Source organism: Aquarana catesbeiana, linkage group LG10 (genome assembly GCF_042186555.1).
Source record: "Aquarana catesbeiana isolate 2022-GZ linkage group LG10, ASM4218655v1, whole genome shotgun sequence".
Classification (NCBI taxonomy): Eukaryota; Metazoa; Chordata; class Amphibia; order Anura; family Ranidae; genus Aquarana; species Aquarana catesbeiana.
The window spans coordinates 12,481,874-12,498,942 of record NC_133333.1 but is presented as its reverse complement, the minus strand read 5'-3'; the positions used below and the strand labels follow the sequence as shown (position 1 = coordinate 12,498,942).

General features: G+C 41.0%; 1 long non-coding RNA gene across 1 annotated transcript; it reads left to right on the top strand.

The window, feature by feature from the left end:
- Positions 1–327: 327 nt before the first annotated feature.
- Positions 328–12,939, top strand: LOC141110342 (uncharacterized). The gene is made up of 4 exons (XR_012236273.1): positions 328–466; positions 6,054–6,117; positions 6,985–7,020; positions 12,511–12,939. It is a non-coding gene; the product is annotated as an uncharacterized lncRNA (long non-coding RNA).
- The last annotated feature ends 4,130 nt before the right edge of the window (positions 12,940–17,069 follow it).

Below are 17,069 nucleotides of genomic sequence, written 5' to 3'. Positions count from 1 at the left end.
CCCCCACACTTTTCACATATTTATTTGTAAAAAATGTTGAAAACCATTTATCATTTTCTTATAAGAACCGATTGCGCCACTGGAGCAACTCCATTTATCATTTTCATTCCACTTCACAATTATGTGCCACTTTGTGTTGGTCTATCACATCAAATCCCAATAAAATACATTTACGTTTTTGGTTGTAACGTGACAAAATGTAGAAGATTTCAAGGGGCATGAATACTTTTTCAAGGCACTTGTATGAATATGAAAAGAAAAAGAGAGAGAGGGAGAGCAAGGGAAAGAAAGTCAGCGACAGAGACTTGTAAATAAGAAACTGAATTGCTGATGATGTGGCATGACTGAACAATGGAAGGCGTATTGTATTCCTGATATATATACTGTATATAAAGGAAATCTGCAGAACATTCCAACAATCTCATTTTATCAGCGGTGACAAAGTTTCCTCAGTGTCTCTATACAGGTGAGTGCATCTTGTTTTCTCTTCTGATCAGAAATACATCCAAACACTATTTTTATTATTTTTTATTTAGTTAGATTATCGGTAATCAGTATATTACGGTCTATTTGAATTATTAATTCTTGTATGACTTTATAGTGATGGGACATTGAATTGTTTGTTATTAATTATGGAGAAGAGGTAGGATTAGATAAGTCTGCACTTCTTCCCATTCCTTTTCGGATATGTAAACTAAATGACTTTTTAAATATATATTTGTTTTTTTTTTAGTCTTCTTTTGTAACTATTTTTTTGTGATTGTGTATTACTGAATGATTACTTTTTTTATTTTGTATGTTTTTTTTTTTTTTTTTTTTTTACACGTTCGAAACAAAGTAAAACCAACTATTTTTAAAGCAAAGTGCAACTTGAAAACGACTGCAGCTCAAAGTAACCAAATAACAACAATTTTTAAAAAAGTGATAGAAACAGAGGGAGATATAAAAAAAAAGTTATGTATCAAAAAAAAAATTGCAGTTGGGTGATATTAAAAACAGCCAATTTAGTTCACATGCACAACATAGTAAATTTTGATGTAGTTCTACCTAAAGTACCGTCTCTGACATTTTTGGACCCTGAAGGTAATGGATCTTTTCCATGCCTGTCCTGTGTACATTGTCCTAACAACAGGGCGAAAAATAGACATCAAGGGGTATTATACCTGTCAGAGCTTCTTCGTATTTTATTTGATTAAATGCCCCTGTGGGTTTTACTACATTGGGGATGGGAAGAGCCGGAGCCCCTGGCCCTGATGTCTCCATAAAGAGGACCTGTCATGCCTTATTTCTATCAAAAGGAATAATTTTCTTGTGATAGGAATAAAAGTGATCAAAAAAGAAAAAAAAAAAAGAAAGAAACTGAACCACTTCACTACTCGGCCATAGATAAATGACGTCCACAGATGGGATCTCCCATCCTGGGTGGACGTCATATGACTGCCTGGGCTTCCGGCCATCTAGGGGGCGCGCGCGCCTGCCGCGTTGCTCGGGACCCGGTGCGTGTGCCCGGCGGTCGCGATGTCCGCCAGGGCACCCGCGATTGCCCGTTAACCAGGCTGGACCGTGGATCTGTGTGTGTAAATACACAGATCCACGTCCTGTCAGTTGAGAGGAGAGTACAGAGGAACACCGATCGGTCTCCTCCCCTTGTGCCTCCCCTCCCCCTACAGTTATAATCACTCCCCTAGGAAACACATTTAACCCCTCGTGTCCCCCTAGTGGTTAACCCCTTCACTGCCTGTCACATTTATACAGTAATCAATGCAATTTTATAGCATTGATCGCTGTATAAATGTGAATGGTCCCAAAAATGTGTCAAAAGTGTCCGATGTGTCCGCCATAATGTCTCAGTCATGAAAAAAAATTGTGATCGCCGCTATTACTAGTAAAAAAATAAATATTTAAAAAAAAAATACCATAAATCTATCCCGTATTTTGTAGACGCTATAACTTTTGCGCAAACCAATCAATATACGCTTATTGCAAATTTTTTTTACCAAAAATATGTAGAAGAATACGTATCGGCCGAAACTGAGGAAAAAATTTGTTTTATATGTTAAAAATTGGGATATTTATTATAGCAAAAAGTAAAAAATATTGTGTTTTTTTCAAAATTGTCGGTCTTCTTTTGTTTATAGCGCAAAAAATAAAAACCGCAGAGGTGATCAAATACCACCAAAAGAAAGCTCTATTTGTGAGGAAAAAAGAACATCAATTTTGTTTGGGTACAACGTCGCACGACCGCGCAATTGTAATTTAAATTGCGACAGCGCTGAAAACTAAAAATTGGTCTGGGAAGGAAGGGGGTGAAAATACCCTGTATTGAACAGGTTAAAGGAACAAAGTGAAAAGAAAAAAATAATAAAATAAATAATAATAAAACATTTTTTTAAAGCGCCCCCATCCCTCCGTGCTTGCGTGCAGAAGCAAACACCTGCGTGGGTCACGTGTGCACATGTAAACGGTGTTCGCGCCACACATGTGAGCCATCGCTACAATTATAGCGAGAGCAATAATTCTAGCGCTAGACCTCCTCTGAAATTCTAAACCGGTAACCTGTAAAAATGTTTAAAGCGTCGCCTATAATACAGTGTGCTAAATGCACCTTATTTTACACTCTATGATTGCTATCAGATATTAGATTCGGTAACCAGACTTCCACAGTTTGGTACTTTAACTGACAACAATGAGAATATTACTGCTTGTAAATTCCCACAGCAAAAAACAAAAACAAAAAACAACCAACAACAACCGCCGAAAAAAAAACAAAAAAAAAACAAAACAAAACAAACCACTCTCTTGTGGCTCGGTTTCAATGTCTTACACAAACACAATGCCTACAGTGGAAACAAAATCTAAAAACCAAAAAACCCGTTGAACCTTTTTCGACAGACCAACAAATACCACACTCTTTCCAATAAAACACAGACGTACTCACCATAAAGCAAACTCAAACCATGATTACAGAGAAACCATGCTTAGTAAGCACAAACAATTGAAAACAAATTTTCTCCCTCATATAATACATCCTCTCCATTAACCGCTTGCCGACTGGCTCATATACATCGGCAGAAGGGCACGTACAGGCAGATTAATGTACCTGTATGTTGCCCTTTTAAGAAGCGGTTTGCAGGCGCGGGCTTGGCGCGACCTGCGTGAGTGTGATCGCGGGTCCACAGACTCGATGTCCGCGGGGATACCCGCGATCATCCCGTAGAGAGGAAGAACGTCAAAATGCTGATGTAAACAAGCATTTCCCCATTCTTCCTAGTGACAGGACACCGATCACAGCTCCCTGTAATCAGGAGCGGTGATCAGTGTCGTGTCACACATAGCCCCTCCCCCCCACAGTTAGAATCACTCCCTAGGACACACTTAACCCCTTCATCGCCCTCTAGTGGTTAACCCCATTCACTGCCAGTCTAATTTACACAGCATTCAATGCATTTTTAATCGCACTGATCGCTGTATAAATGTAAATGGTCCAAAAATAGCGCCAAAAGTGATGTCCGCCATAATGTCGCAGTCACGATAAAAATCGCTGATCACCGCCATTACTAGTAAAAAAAAAAAAAAAATATTAATAAAAATGCCATAAAACTATCCCCTATTCTGTAGACGCTATAACTTTTGCGCAAACCAATCAATAAACGCTTATTGCGATTTTTTTTTTACCAAAAATATGTAGAAGAATACGTATCGGCCTAAACTGAGGAAAAAAATGTGTTTTTATATATTTTTTGGGGATATTTATACCACCAAAAGAAAGCTCTATTTGTGGGGGGAAAAGGACGTCAATTTTGTTTGGGAGCAACGTCGCACGACCGCGCAATTGTCAGTTAAAGCGACGCAGTGCCGAATCGCACAAAGTGCTCTGGTCAGGAAGGGAGTGAAATCTTCCGGGGCTGAAGCGGTTTAAATCCATCCCAACAACCTTAATCTGTTTTACACAAATCTCTGTATTATATTAAATACTTTCAGTCCTGGTCCTCAACTTCGTGGTCGCCAATTGTATTACTATAATGTTACTATACTATAATAATGATGTTACTATACCATTTTACTATATTATATAGTACTATATATATAGTTTACTATATTTGAGATTTAATATCACTCAGATATGATTTGGGGTTAAGACCCCTTTCACACTGGGGCGCTTTGCAGGCTCTACATCACTAAAAAGCGCGCCTGCAAAGCGCCCTGAAAGTGCCGCTGCTTTGTCTCCAACGCCCAGAGGGCTTTCACACTGGAGCGGTGCGCTGGCAGGACGGTAAAAAAAGTCCTGGTAGCAGCATCTTTGGAGCGGTGAAGGAACGGTGTGTATACCGCTCCTCCACCACTCCTGCCCATTAAAATCAATGGGGCACCGGGGCTATACATTTTCGGATTTTTGAATTTTCATACTTTCGAATCCTTGGATTTTTTTGTTCTTATTTTCAGATTTTCGAATTTTCGGATTTTTACGAATTTACTCAAAGTAACTAATTTCAATCATAACGAATGGCCCAAAAAAATTGAAAAAAAAAAAAAAAGTATGAAAATTCAAAAATCAGAAAATTCGAAAGAAAGAAAATCCGAAAATTAAGCATGAGAATCTGAAAATTCTAAAACCTGAAAATCTGAAATTTGAAAATCCAAAATAATAACTAACTAATAATAACTAACTATTAAATTATAGGTATTGGAATCTCTTTTCAAATTTGTCTGTTAGTGAACGTAACGAATGCGAGAAGCTACGAATTATCCGAAATAACGAATGCCACATCTAAATGAATGGAACATAACAAATTAATAATAATAAATAATAGTAATAACAATCATTTTTATTATTACTATTATTTATTATTATTAATTTGTTATGTTCCATTCATTTAGATGTGGCATTCGTTATTTCGGTAATTTTGTTATTTTTATTATTACTATTATATAATAATATATATATAATTATATATATATATATATATATATATATATATATATATATATATATATATATATATATATATATATATATATATATATGTATATATATATATATATATATATATATAATTTTTTTTGTTTGTTTTTTTTACATACTTTCATCAGAGTAGTTTAGTGTCACCATTCAGGGTGGTGAGGAGGGATTTTTTTTTTTTTTTTTGAAGATCATTGTAACCTCAAAGATTTCAACTGTCATGAATGGGTAAACCATTCATGACAGCTGTGATCACTAGTGATCTGTGATTGGCCACAGGTAATCACTTGGTACACTTGGTACAGGGTGCTGTGATTGGTCTAGGTACCATGTGATAGCTGTGGTCCAATCACATCATAGTCAACATAGCTGTTATGAATGAATCCATTGATGAAATGAATTCAGCTTGGTTGACGTGATCGCTATGCGATCACATAACCACCGAGCCCCGAGTACCAGGATCCACAATCCATCGTGTCATGTGGAGGTGCTGTGTGAGCAGGCAAAGTAATGTTCATATATGTGATTTTTGCCCATGCCAGCCTGCCGTAGTATATGTACTCTGTGGCTGGTTGACCAGTGGCTAAATAAATCACTTGCCGCAGAACTACTATTGTAGACTTTATATTACATAGATAGACACTCACACAGGTACTTTAAGCCTCGCTTTACACTATGAACTGCATGTGAATCGCACAGGAACCGCACCACATTCCTGTGCCATTCACATGCGATTCAGTGCAGTGCAATATTAGTCCATTCATTATGAATGCACTCAAATCACACCGCATTGTGCCAAAGATGTGCGCGCCCCTTTTCTGGAGCAGCACCGCAACCAGATCGCAATGTCTTTTTTGAACCGTGGGATCCAGTGCAGGCAAACGCACTGCGTTTGTGACCCGCGTGTGGGGTACCATTAAATTTGTATTGACAGTCGCAGCAGATCGCAGGGGCAATGCGATTAGAATGCGGTGTGGGAAACGTGCACGGATAGCGGCGTTTCCCGCACCACATTAGTGTGAACCTCAGTTTAATTTTTGTTTGGCACTCCGGGAATCAAAGTCTATTTAATAATTTTGCTTCTGTTTTCCAGATTTTAGTAGCTATGAAGTTTCAAATAAATACATTGATTCTGTTTTTGTTCTTCCTCATACAAGGTAATCTTATTTTTATATATATATATATATATATATATATATATATATATATATATATATATATGTGTGTGTGTGATTTTTTATTTATTTTTTATTATATAAAATTCTATAAATATAGTTATTAAATCTGAGCTGCAGGAATGAATGTTATATATATATATATATATATATATATATATATATATATGCTGTATGCATCGTATTTACATGTTTTACATGTCTTCCTGGAGTTCATATTTTATAAATATACTTATATATAATTAAATGATAGATAGATGCCCCCCGGCCTGTGGTTGGACATTGAAAGAGAAGTAGCGCTCAGAATTGCTGCTGTGCTGGGAATTGAAGGAAGCTGAAGGAATCAGAATAGATTTAAGTACTTATGCTGGTTCTGCAAAAAATAAATAAACAAATAAATAAATAAATGATGCTGTGCAGTTTAACATTTAAGCCAGCTTTACACTTTTGCACAGCATCAACATGGCGCCCAGTACATTAAAGCAAAGGATTTGGGTTGAAGGTCACTGCATGGCAATGAATGCACTACTGTGCGTTGTGCTGCCAACAAAAGGGGGTGAGGTCTGGTTTTAGGCGCACTGGCAGCCTATTAAAAATGAATGAGCTGCCTTTAATGCAACTGACATTACTGTGTGCCAAAACCTGTGTGAACGTGTTAATGGACATACAGATCCTGGCTTGGGATTGAGCTCAAACAAGTGCCCCCATAGCAAGCGGCTATGGGGGCACTTTAACATTTGACTGTTGTTTTGATGTGGCTTTCACCTCTTTACGTGTTTTTTTTTTTTTTTTTTTTTCTGTATGGTCATATATACTTATCATATCCCCATTTTGTGATTCTTCCCACAGCATTTGAATGCCAGAAGGGAAACCCACAACCACCATGTAAGTACATTGTTAATGGTGCAGTTTAGTCTGATGCCTTCCTTGTTTCTATAATGGGCACAGCAGGTGTACAGACCCGGGAACTCAGCACAGGGATGGTGGGAACCCCTCATAATGGGCACAGCGGGTGTACAGACCCGGGAACTCAGCACAGGGATGGTGAGAACCCCTCATAATGGGCACAGCAGGTGTACAGACCCGGGAACTCAGCACAGGGATGGTGGGAACCCCTCATAATGGGCACAGCAGGTGTACAGACCCGGGAACTCAGCACAGGGATGGTGGGAACCCCTCATAATGGGCACAGCGGGTGTACAGACCCGGGAACTCAGCACAGGGATGGTGAGAACCCCTCATAATGGGCACAGCAGGTGTACAGACCCGGGAACTCAGCACAGGGATGGTGGGAACCCCTCATAATGGGCACAGCGGGTGTACAGACCCGGGAACTCAGCACAGGGATGGTGGGAACCCCTCATAATGGGCACAGCGGGTGTTTGTGGTTGGGGTCTCACCCATTTTGTCTCAGAAAGATAAAAGAAACGTAAAAATCTATTTGAATTTCAGTCACATCACAAATAAAATGCTCCTCAGGCAGGGATACTTACTTTAACCCCAGAGCTGCCCACGCACTAGTTCTTTTTTGGCACTAGATGCCTTCAGTGTTCCAGGTTAAACAATGCCCTGTGTCATTATTGTGTATATTGTGACATGTCAGGAATTTTAAAAAGTAGATTAGTGGTGGTCAACTTTCTTAATATGGGGGGCCTCTAGTTTGGCCCTTCACATCACATCACCACAAAGCCACACATAAATTTCAGTGAATATTTATTATCAGAGACAGCAAACACACAACAGGGTATAGTGAAAGACTATGGGAATGATACAAGAAATGGTCAGAGACTGCAGACATGATACAGGAGATCAGAGACTGCAGACATGATACATGAGATGGTCAGAGACTGTAGACATGATACAGGAGATGGTCAGAGACTGCAGACATGATACAGGAGATCAGAGACTGCAGACATGATACAGGAGACGATCAGAGACTGCAGACATGATACATGAGATGGTCAGAGACTGCAGACATGATACAGGAGATGATCAGAGACTGCAGACATAATACATGAGATGGTCAGAGACTGCAGACATGATACAGGAGATAATCAGAGACTGCAGACATGAAACAGGAGATGATCAGAGACTGCAGACATGATACATGAGATGGTCAGAGACTGCAGACATGATACAGGAGATGATCAGAGACTGCAGACATGATACAGGAGATGGTCAGAGACTGCAGACATGATACATGAGATGGTCAGAGACTGCAGACATGATACAGGAGATGATCAGAGACTGCAGACATGATACAGGAGATGGTCAGAAACTGAAGACATGATACAGGAGATGGTCAGAGACTGCAGACATGATACAGGAGATGGTCAGAGACTGAGGACATGATACAAGAGATGGTCAGAGACTGCAGACATGATACATGAGATGGTCAGAGACTGCAGACATGATACAGGAGATGATCAGAGACTGCAGACATGATACAGGAGATGGTCAGAAACTGAAGACATGATACAGGAGATGGTCAGAGACTGCAGACATGATACAGGAGATGGTCAGAGACTGAGGACATGATACAAGAGATGGTCAGAGACTGCAGACATGATACAAGAGATGGTCAGAGACTGCAGACATGATACAGGAGATGGTCAGAGACTGCAGACATGATACAGGAGATGGTCAGAGACTGCAGACATGATACAAGAGATGATCAGAGACTGCAGACATGATACAGGAGATGGTCAGAGACTGCAGACATGATACATGAGATGGTCAGAGACTGCAGACATGATACAGGAGATGATCAGAGACTGCAGACATGATACAGGAGATGGTCAGAAACTGAAGACATGATACAGGAGATGGTCAGAGACTGCAGACATGATACAGGAGATGGTCAGAGACTGAGGACATGATACAAGAGATGGTCAGAGACTGCAGACATGATACAAGAGATGGTCAGAGACTGCAGACATGATACAGGAGATGGTCAGAGACTGCAGACATGATACAGGAGATGAGCAAAGAAAGTGTTTCCACCGCTCAGGTTGACACTGACCCAGGTGTAAGTAGAAGTTTCAGAGCAGAAGAGCTCCAGGTGCTGGCTGAATGCTAGGCAAAGCAGGCTTGAATGGAGGAGAAGATTTGGATGCCGCACACTGGATGTAGTCAAAAAACTTCACTTTATTGAAAAAATGGGATCATCAAAACAACAAGACTGTCATGCAGAAAGTACAGGTAAGCTTACCTGTACTTTCTGCATGACAGTCTTGTTGTTTTGATGATCCCCTTTTTTCAATAAAGTGAAGTTTTTTGACTACATCCATTGTGCGGCATCCAAATCTTCTCCTCCATTCAAGCATGATACAGGAGATGGTCAGAGACTGCAGACATGATACAAGAGATGGTCAGAGAATGCAGACATGATACAGGAGATGGTCAGAGACTGCAGACATGATACAGGAGATGATCAGAGACTGAGGACATGATACAAGAGATGGTCAGAGACTGCAGACATGATACAGGAGATGATCAGAGACTGCAGACATGATACAGGAGATGGTCAGAGACTGCAGACATGATACAGGAGATGATGATCAGATGTCCATAGATGCAGTAAATGGAATAAAAAGTCCTTCCCATAGGGAAGGACACCACTGCCGCCATTTGTTTTTATAAAGGGCTGATTTTAACCTGCTAAATGTAAGTTTTCTAACTTCATTAAATTTTATTTGTGTACCCAACGGAATTACCCTATGTGGTCCTTTCTGTTCTCCCCCTTTTTTATTCCATTAACTGCATCTATGGACATCTGATCACCGTCCCTCATGAGATACACCTACATAGTTATCTACTACCTTGAGGATAGCCGGGCGTTCCTGTTCTAGCCATCTGAGGATTCCAGTGTTCATTCCCATTGGTTGTTTACACAACACAAGCCCGTTTGACTCACAGAACATATGCTCTTGTGGGTTCAAACGCTCCAGTAAGCCTCCCAATTTTAGGTGGTGGTACTTCTCACTTCAGTTACTGTACATACCCTGTTCATGGTTGGGATATTCACACAAAGTTTTTGAATATATTTTTATTTCACATGGAATTCTGAACCACACCTTGAACATTTTTCACTTGGACTTTTCCTTGGATATTTATCACTAGTTATAGTGTCCATTATTTCTGTATATGTTTCTTTTATCTTCAGTGGTGATTATTTGGGTTTAGTACCCTCTGTTTAATACACGTGTTAAGTCACGTTTTCTATAAGCGCTACACTATTTGTTTTCTTTCGTATTACTATTTATCCAATTTGCTGTGTTAGCTGCTATCTTTTTAAGGCAGCGCAAAATTACTTGTTACACCATGATACAGGAGATGATCAGAGACTGCAGACATGATACAGGAGATGGTCAGAGACTGCAAACATGATACAGGAGATGGTCAGAGACTGCAGACATGATACAGGAGACGGTCAGAGACTGCAGACATGATACAGGAGAAGGTCAGAGATTGAAGACATGATACAGGAGATGGTCAGAGACTGCAGACATGATACAGGAGATGATCAGAGACTGCAGACATGATACAGGAGATGGTCAGAGACTGCAGACATGATACAGGAGATGGTCAGAGACTGCAGACATACTACAGGAGATGGTCAGAGACTGCAGACATGATACAGGAGACGGTCAGAGACTGCAGACATGATACAGGAGAAGGTCAGAGATTGAAGACATGATACAGGAGATGGTCAGAGACTGCAGACATGATACAGGAGATGGTCAGAGACTGCAGACATGATACAGGAGATGGTCAGAGAGTGCAGACATGATACAGGAGACGGTCAGAGACTGCAGACATGATACAGGAGATGATCAGAGACTGCAGACATGATACAGGAGATGATCAGAGACTGCAGACATGATACAGGAGAGAGTCAGAGACTGCAGACATGATACATGAGATGGTCAGAGACTGCAGACATGATACATGAGATGGTCAGAGACTGCAGACATGATACATGAGATGGTCAGAGACTGCAGACATGATACAGGAGAGGGTCAGAGACTGCAGACATGATACAGGAGATGGTCAGAGAGTGCAGACATGATACAGGAGACGGTCAGAGACTGCAGACATGATACAGGAGAGAGTCAGAGACTGCAGACATGATACATGAGATGGTCAGAGACTGCAGACATGATACAGGAGACGGTCAGAGACTGCAGACATGATACAGGAGAGAGTCAGAGACTGCAGACATGATACAGGAGATGGTCAGAGAGTGCAGACATGATACAGGAGACGGTCAGAGACTGCAGACATGATACAGGAGAGAGTCAGAGACTGCAGACATGATACAGGAGATGGTCAGAGAGTGCAGACATGATACAGGAGACGGTCAGAGACTGCAGACATGATACAGGAGAGAGTCAGAGACTGCAGACATGATACATGAGATGGTCAGAGACTGCAGACATGATACATGAGATGGTCAGAGACTGCAGACATGATACATGAGATGGTCAGAGACTGCAGACATGATACAGGAGATGGTCAGAGACTGCAGACATGATACAGGAGATGGTCAGAGAGTGCAGACATGATACAGGAGACGGTCAGAGACTGCAGACATGATACAGGAGATGATCAGAGACTGCAGACATGATACAGGAGATGATCAGAGACTGCAGACATGATACAGGAGAGAGTCAGAGACTGCAGACATGATACATGAGATGGTCAGAGACTGCAGACATGATACATGAGATGGTCAGAGACTGCAGACATGATACATGAGATGGTCAGAGACTGCAGACATGATACAGGAGAGGGTCAGAGACTGTAGACATGATACAGGAGAGGGTCAGAGACTGCAGACATGAAACAGGAGATAGTCACAGACTGCAGACATGATACAAAAAATGGTCAGAGACTGCAGACATGATACAGGAGATAGTCAGAGACTGCCGACATGATACAGGAGATAGTCAGAGACTGCAGACATGATACAGGAGATAGTCAGAGACTGCAGACATCATACATGAGATTGTCAGAAACTGAAGACATGATGCATGAGATGGTCAGAGACTGCAGACATGATACAAGAGATGGTCAGAGACTTTGAACATGCTATAGGAGTTGTTGGCTACTGGAGACATACTACATGAGACTGCTAGAAATCACTACTATAACTGGTATAACAAGGCACAAGGGAAACACAAATTAGTGTCTACAGGAGCTCCAAGGGCCGCACAGAAAAGGCCAAAGGGCCACAGGTTTGGCACCAGAAATGCAGACTATTAAAGTTACTGACAGGTCCACTTTAAGCAGCCATTTTCTTCTGCACACATATCAGCTTGGAGACTAAGTATAAGATAATACATAACAATTGTATTATCTTCTTTTTGGCAGCACCCCCGTGTACAATGGAACACAGTGTTCAAGGGTGGGGCGGAGTCTGCCCACCTTACTGCATCGCAGAGTTGGCTGCTCGAGATGTGTGTCCTGCCATAGCAGTGAATGCCTGTTATTGTGTTGACGGGTATATTTTTTATTCCAACGAATATAAAAAATGCATTTCGGATGAGGACTGTAAGAAAGAGAAACTTAAAAATGGAAAATATTGAATCATTTGATTTAAAGATTAAAAGAAGTCTCTTTACTACTATAAATTTATGTGTTAATCTGAAAGCTGCAGCGTTTGAATTTCCTTGTGGTGAAATTAAATAAAAAGTTATACGCCAGTACCTGAATTTGACCTGGTATGCAGCCTTTGTACAGCAGAGCTCAGACTGGGAGAGGGATAAGCAGCACAATCAGCCAATCAACAGTGCTAGCAAGGAACATGTGGATAGGAGGAGTGAGCGGTGTCGGAAGTGGAGCTTATTAGTCTGTTGCCACTCCTTTCATTGTCCAATCACAGACTTGAGGGAGGGACAAGACCTGCTAGAGTGACTGACCCGCAGTAGAGAAAATGTAGGTCTCCTGTCCTGCCAGATAGGGCTGTGCTGTGTGGCAGAGCTGTGTTTGTCCGAAGACTGAATGGACAGACATGCAAATACTTTGGCAGGTAAAACAGCCCTCATATGTTTTTTTTTTTTTAATTACCTTTGTATTTAGCTGTATGTCTAGAGTTAAGTTTTTAAGAGGAATTCCAGGTATGGATATTTTTATATAATTACATTGGTCCAGCATTACCATTGGATCCATCCAAAGGAAGCGAGTGCTGGAGTTGGATTGAAAACTTCAAATATAGATCACTAGGTCAATGGCTGAGTTCCAGTATACCCATCAGATCCATCCAAAGGTAAAGAAAGCTGGAGCCCAACTATAGACTTCAAGTATGGATCGTCGGCTTAACACCTGGGTTCCAGCATACCCATTGCACCCATCCAAAGGTAGAGAATGCGGGAGCCCAAATGTAAACTTAAAATGTGAATCATTGGCCCAACAGTTGGGCTCCAGCATACCCTTCAGATCCATCCAAAGGTAGCGAATGCCAGAGCCCAACAGTGTTCTTTAAATATGTGAACCCAGACTTAAATATGAATCATTGGATTCCAGCATACCTATTGAATCCATCCAAAGGTAGAGACTGCCAGAAGATGACTGTAAACTTCAAATTCGAATTGTGTCAAAAGTTGGGTTCCAGCATACCCATTATATACATCCAAAGGTAGAGAATGCTGGAGCCCACATGTAAACTTCAAATAAGAATTGTTGGATTCCAGCATACCTATTGGATCCATTGAAAGGTAGAGAATGCCAATTCCCAACTGTACACTTAAAACATGGATTGTCATCTCAATGACTGGGTTCCAGCATACCCACTGGATCCATCTAAAGGTAGAGAGGGCTGAAACCAGACTGTAAACTTCAAATATGGATTGTCGGGTCAGTGCCTGGTTTCATCATACCCATCAGATCCATCCAAAGGTTGAGAATCCTGGAGCCCGAATTTAAACTTCAAATATGGATCGTTGGGTCAACAGTTGGGTTCCATCATATTCATTGGACCTATCCAGAGGTAGAGAATGCGGAAACCAAACTGTAAACTTTAAATATGAATCGTTGGCTCAACAGTTGGGTTCCAGCATACCGTTCAGATCCATCCAGAGATAGAGAATGCCAGAGCCCAACTGTGCACTTTAAATATGGATTGTCATCTCAACAACTGGGTTCCAGCATACCTATTGGATCCATCCAAAGGTAGAGACTGCTAGAAGCTGACTGCAAACTTCAAATATGAATCGTGTCAAAAGTTGGGTTCCAGCGTACCCATTAGATCCATTCAAAAAGGTAGAGAATGCTGGAGCCCACGTAAACTTCAGGCTGGGTTCACACTACTGTGAATTGGATGTGGGTTTCCCCGAATCCAATTTGCATGTCAGGAGATTGTGACTGGCTCTCTATGGAGCCCGTTCACACATCTCCAGAGCAACTCCGGTGCGAATTGCACAGGGGTCCAGTGCGTATTCTGGTCCATTTCAGGTCCAAATTAAGCCAAAAGTCAATTTCAGGTCCAAATTCAGCCAAAAATTCAGACTGAAACCGGACCTGAAACGGTGAACAGGGATGCACCGGACTGTAAACTTCAAGTTCGAATCGTGTCAAAAGTTGGGTTCCAGCATACCCATTAGATCCATCCAAAGGTAGAGAATGCTGGAGCCCACATGTAAACTTCAAATAAGAATCCTTGGATTCCAGCATACCTATTGGATCCATCGAAAGGTAGAGAATGCCAATTCCCAACTGTACACTTAAAACATGGATTGTCATCTCAATGACTGGGTTCCAGCATACTCACCAGATCCATCTAAAGGTAGAGAGTGCTGAAATCAGACTGTAAACTTCAAATATGGATTGTCGGGTCAGTGCCTGGTTTCATCATACCCATCAGATCCATCCAAAGGTAGAGAATCCTGGAGCCCGAATTTAAACTTCAAATATGGATCGTCGGGTCAACAGTTGGGTTCCACCATATTCATCGGACCTATCCAGAGGTAGAGAATGCGGAGACCAAACTGTAAACTTTAAATATAAATCGTTTGCCCAACAGTTGGGTTCCAGCATACCCTTTAGATCCATCCAGAGATAGAGAATGCCAGAGCCCAGCTGTGCACTTTAAATATGGATTGTCATCTCAACAACTGGGTTCCAGCATACCCATCAGATCCATCCAAAGGTAGAGAATGCTGGAGCCCAACTATCAACTTCAAGTATGGATAGTTGGCTTAACGGCTGGGTTCCAGCTCACCCATCGGACCCATCCAAAGGTAGAGAATGTGGGAGCCCAACTGTAAACCTAAAATGTGAATCAAAGGAAGGGGGTTTTGTTGGGGATTATAACGGTGCCACATATAAACAAGTACAGATGTTTCTTAAAAGGTATACATTTTAATACAAAGATACATAACAAGGAGATAGGGTACATAAAAGAAACAGCAGAGTTTTTAATAGTATCCAATTGATATAAGATGGTCATTGATGCATATCACGTCCCTACATGTTTCGCCAACATTGGCTTCCTCAAGGGATTGTATGGTCACCAGTGTGAACAATGGCTCTAGGATAATAACATAACCAAAAAATCAGTGATCAAATAACAAAGCATCTTATATCAATTGGATACTATGGCCAGTACCAGTTAAAAACTCTGCTGTTTCTTTTATGTAACCTATCTCCTTGTTATGTATCTTTGTAATAAAATGTATACCTTTTAAGAAATATCTGTACTTGTTTATATGTGGCACAGTTATAATCCCCAACAAAACCCCCTTCCTTTGACTTTCAATACAAGAGATGAGGTGCTGAATCACTTAAGGTCACTCAATCTACCCCCCTCTGAATTAAAATGTGAATCATTGACCCAACAGTTGGGCTCCAGCGTACCCTTCAGATCCAAGGTAGAGAGTGCCAGAGCCCAACTGTGCACTTTAAATATGGATTACCAGCTCAACTACCAGGTTCCAGCAAACTCAGTGGATCCATCCAAAGGTAGAGTATGCCAGAACCTGACTGTAAACTTCAAATATGAATTGCTGGGTCAAGAGTTGAGTTCCAGCATATCCATTAGATCCATCCAAAGGTAGGGAAAGCCAAAGCCAGAATGTAAACTTCAGTTATGGATTGTTGGGTCAACGGTTGAGTTCCAGCATACCAATTGGACTCATCCAAAGGTAGAGAATGTGGGAGCCCAACTGTAAAGTTTAAAATTGAATCGTTGGCTCAACAGTTGGCCCAGCTGTGCACTTTTAAATATGGATTGTCATCTCAATAACTGGGTTCCAGCATACCCATTTGATCCACCCAAGGATAAAGAATGTTAGAGCCCAAATGTGCACTTAAAATATAGATTGTAATCTCAATAACTAGGTTCCAGCATACCCACTGGATCCATCCAAAGGTAGAGAATACCAGAACCCAACTGTAAACTTTAAATATGAATCGTTGGCTCCACAGTTGGATTTCAGCATACTCCTCAGATTCATCTATAGGTAAAGAATGCCAGAGCCCAACTGTGCATTTATGACAAATTTGAACTGTCATCTGAACAACTGTGTTCCAGCATACCCATTGGATCCATCCAAAAAGGTAGAGAATGTCCAACTGTAAACATATAATATGGATCGGTTGGGTTACCCATGCACATGCACACCCATTAGATCTATCCAAAAGCAGTAAATATCAGAGCTTGACTGTAAACTTCAAATTATTTATTGATTCAAAGTCTTCAGCATTTAACAGAGATAAGATTGCTAACGCATTTTAACTAAAAAGCTAATGATTAAGGCTTTTAAGCTAAAACAGACAGTCAGCAGCAGTTACCAGAGACAAGACCACTAAAGTGTTTCATCTTGAAAGATTAATCATGAGCTAAGAGCTTTCCAGCCAAAAACGTGTTATGCCGCATACACACGAGCGGACTTTTCGACCGGACTGGAACGATAGTCTATCCGGCGGACTTTCGG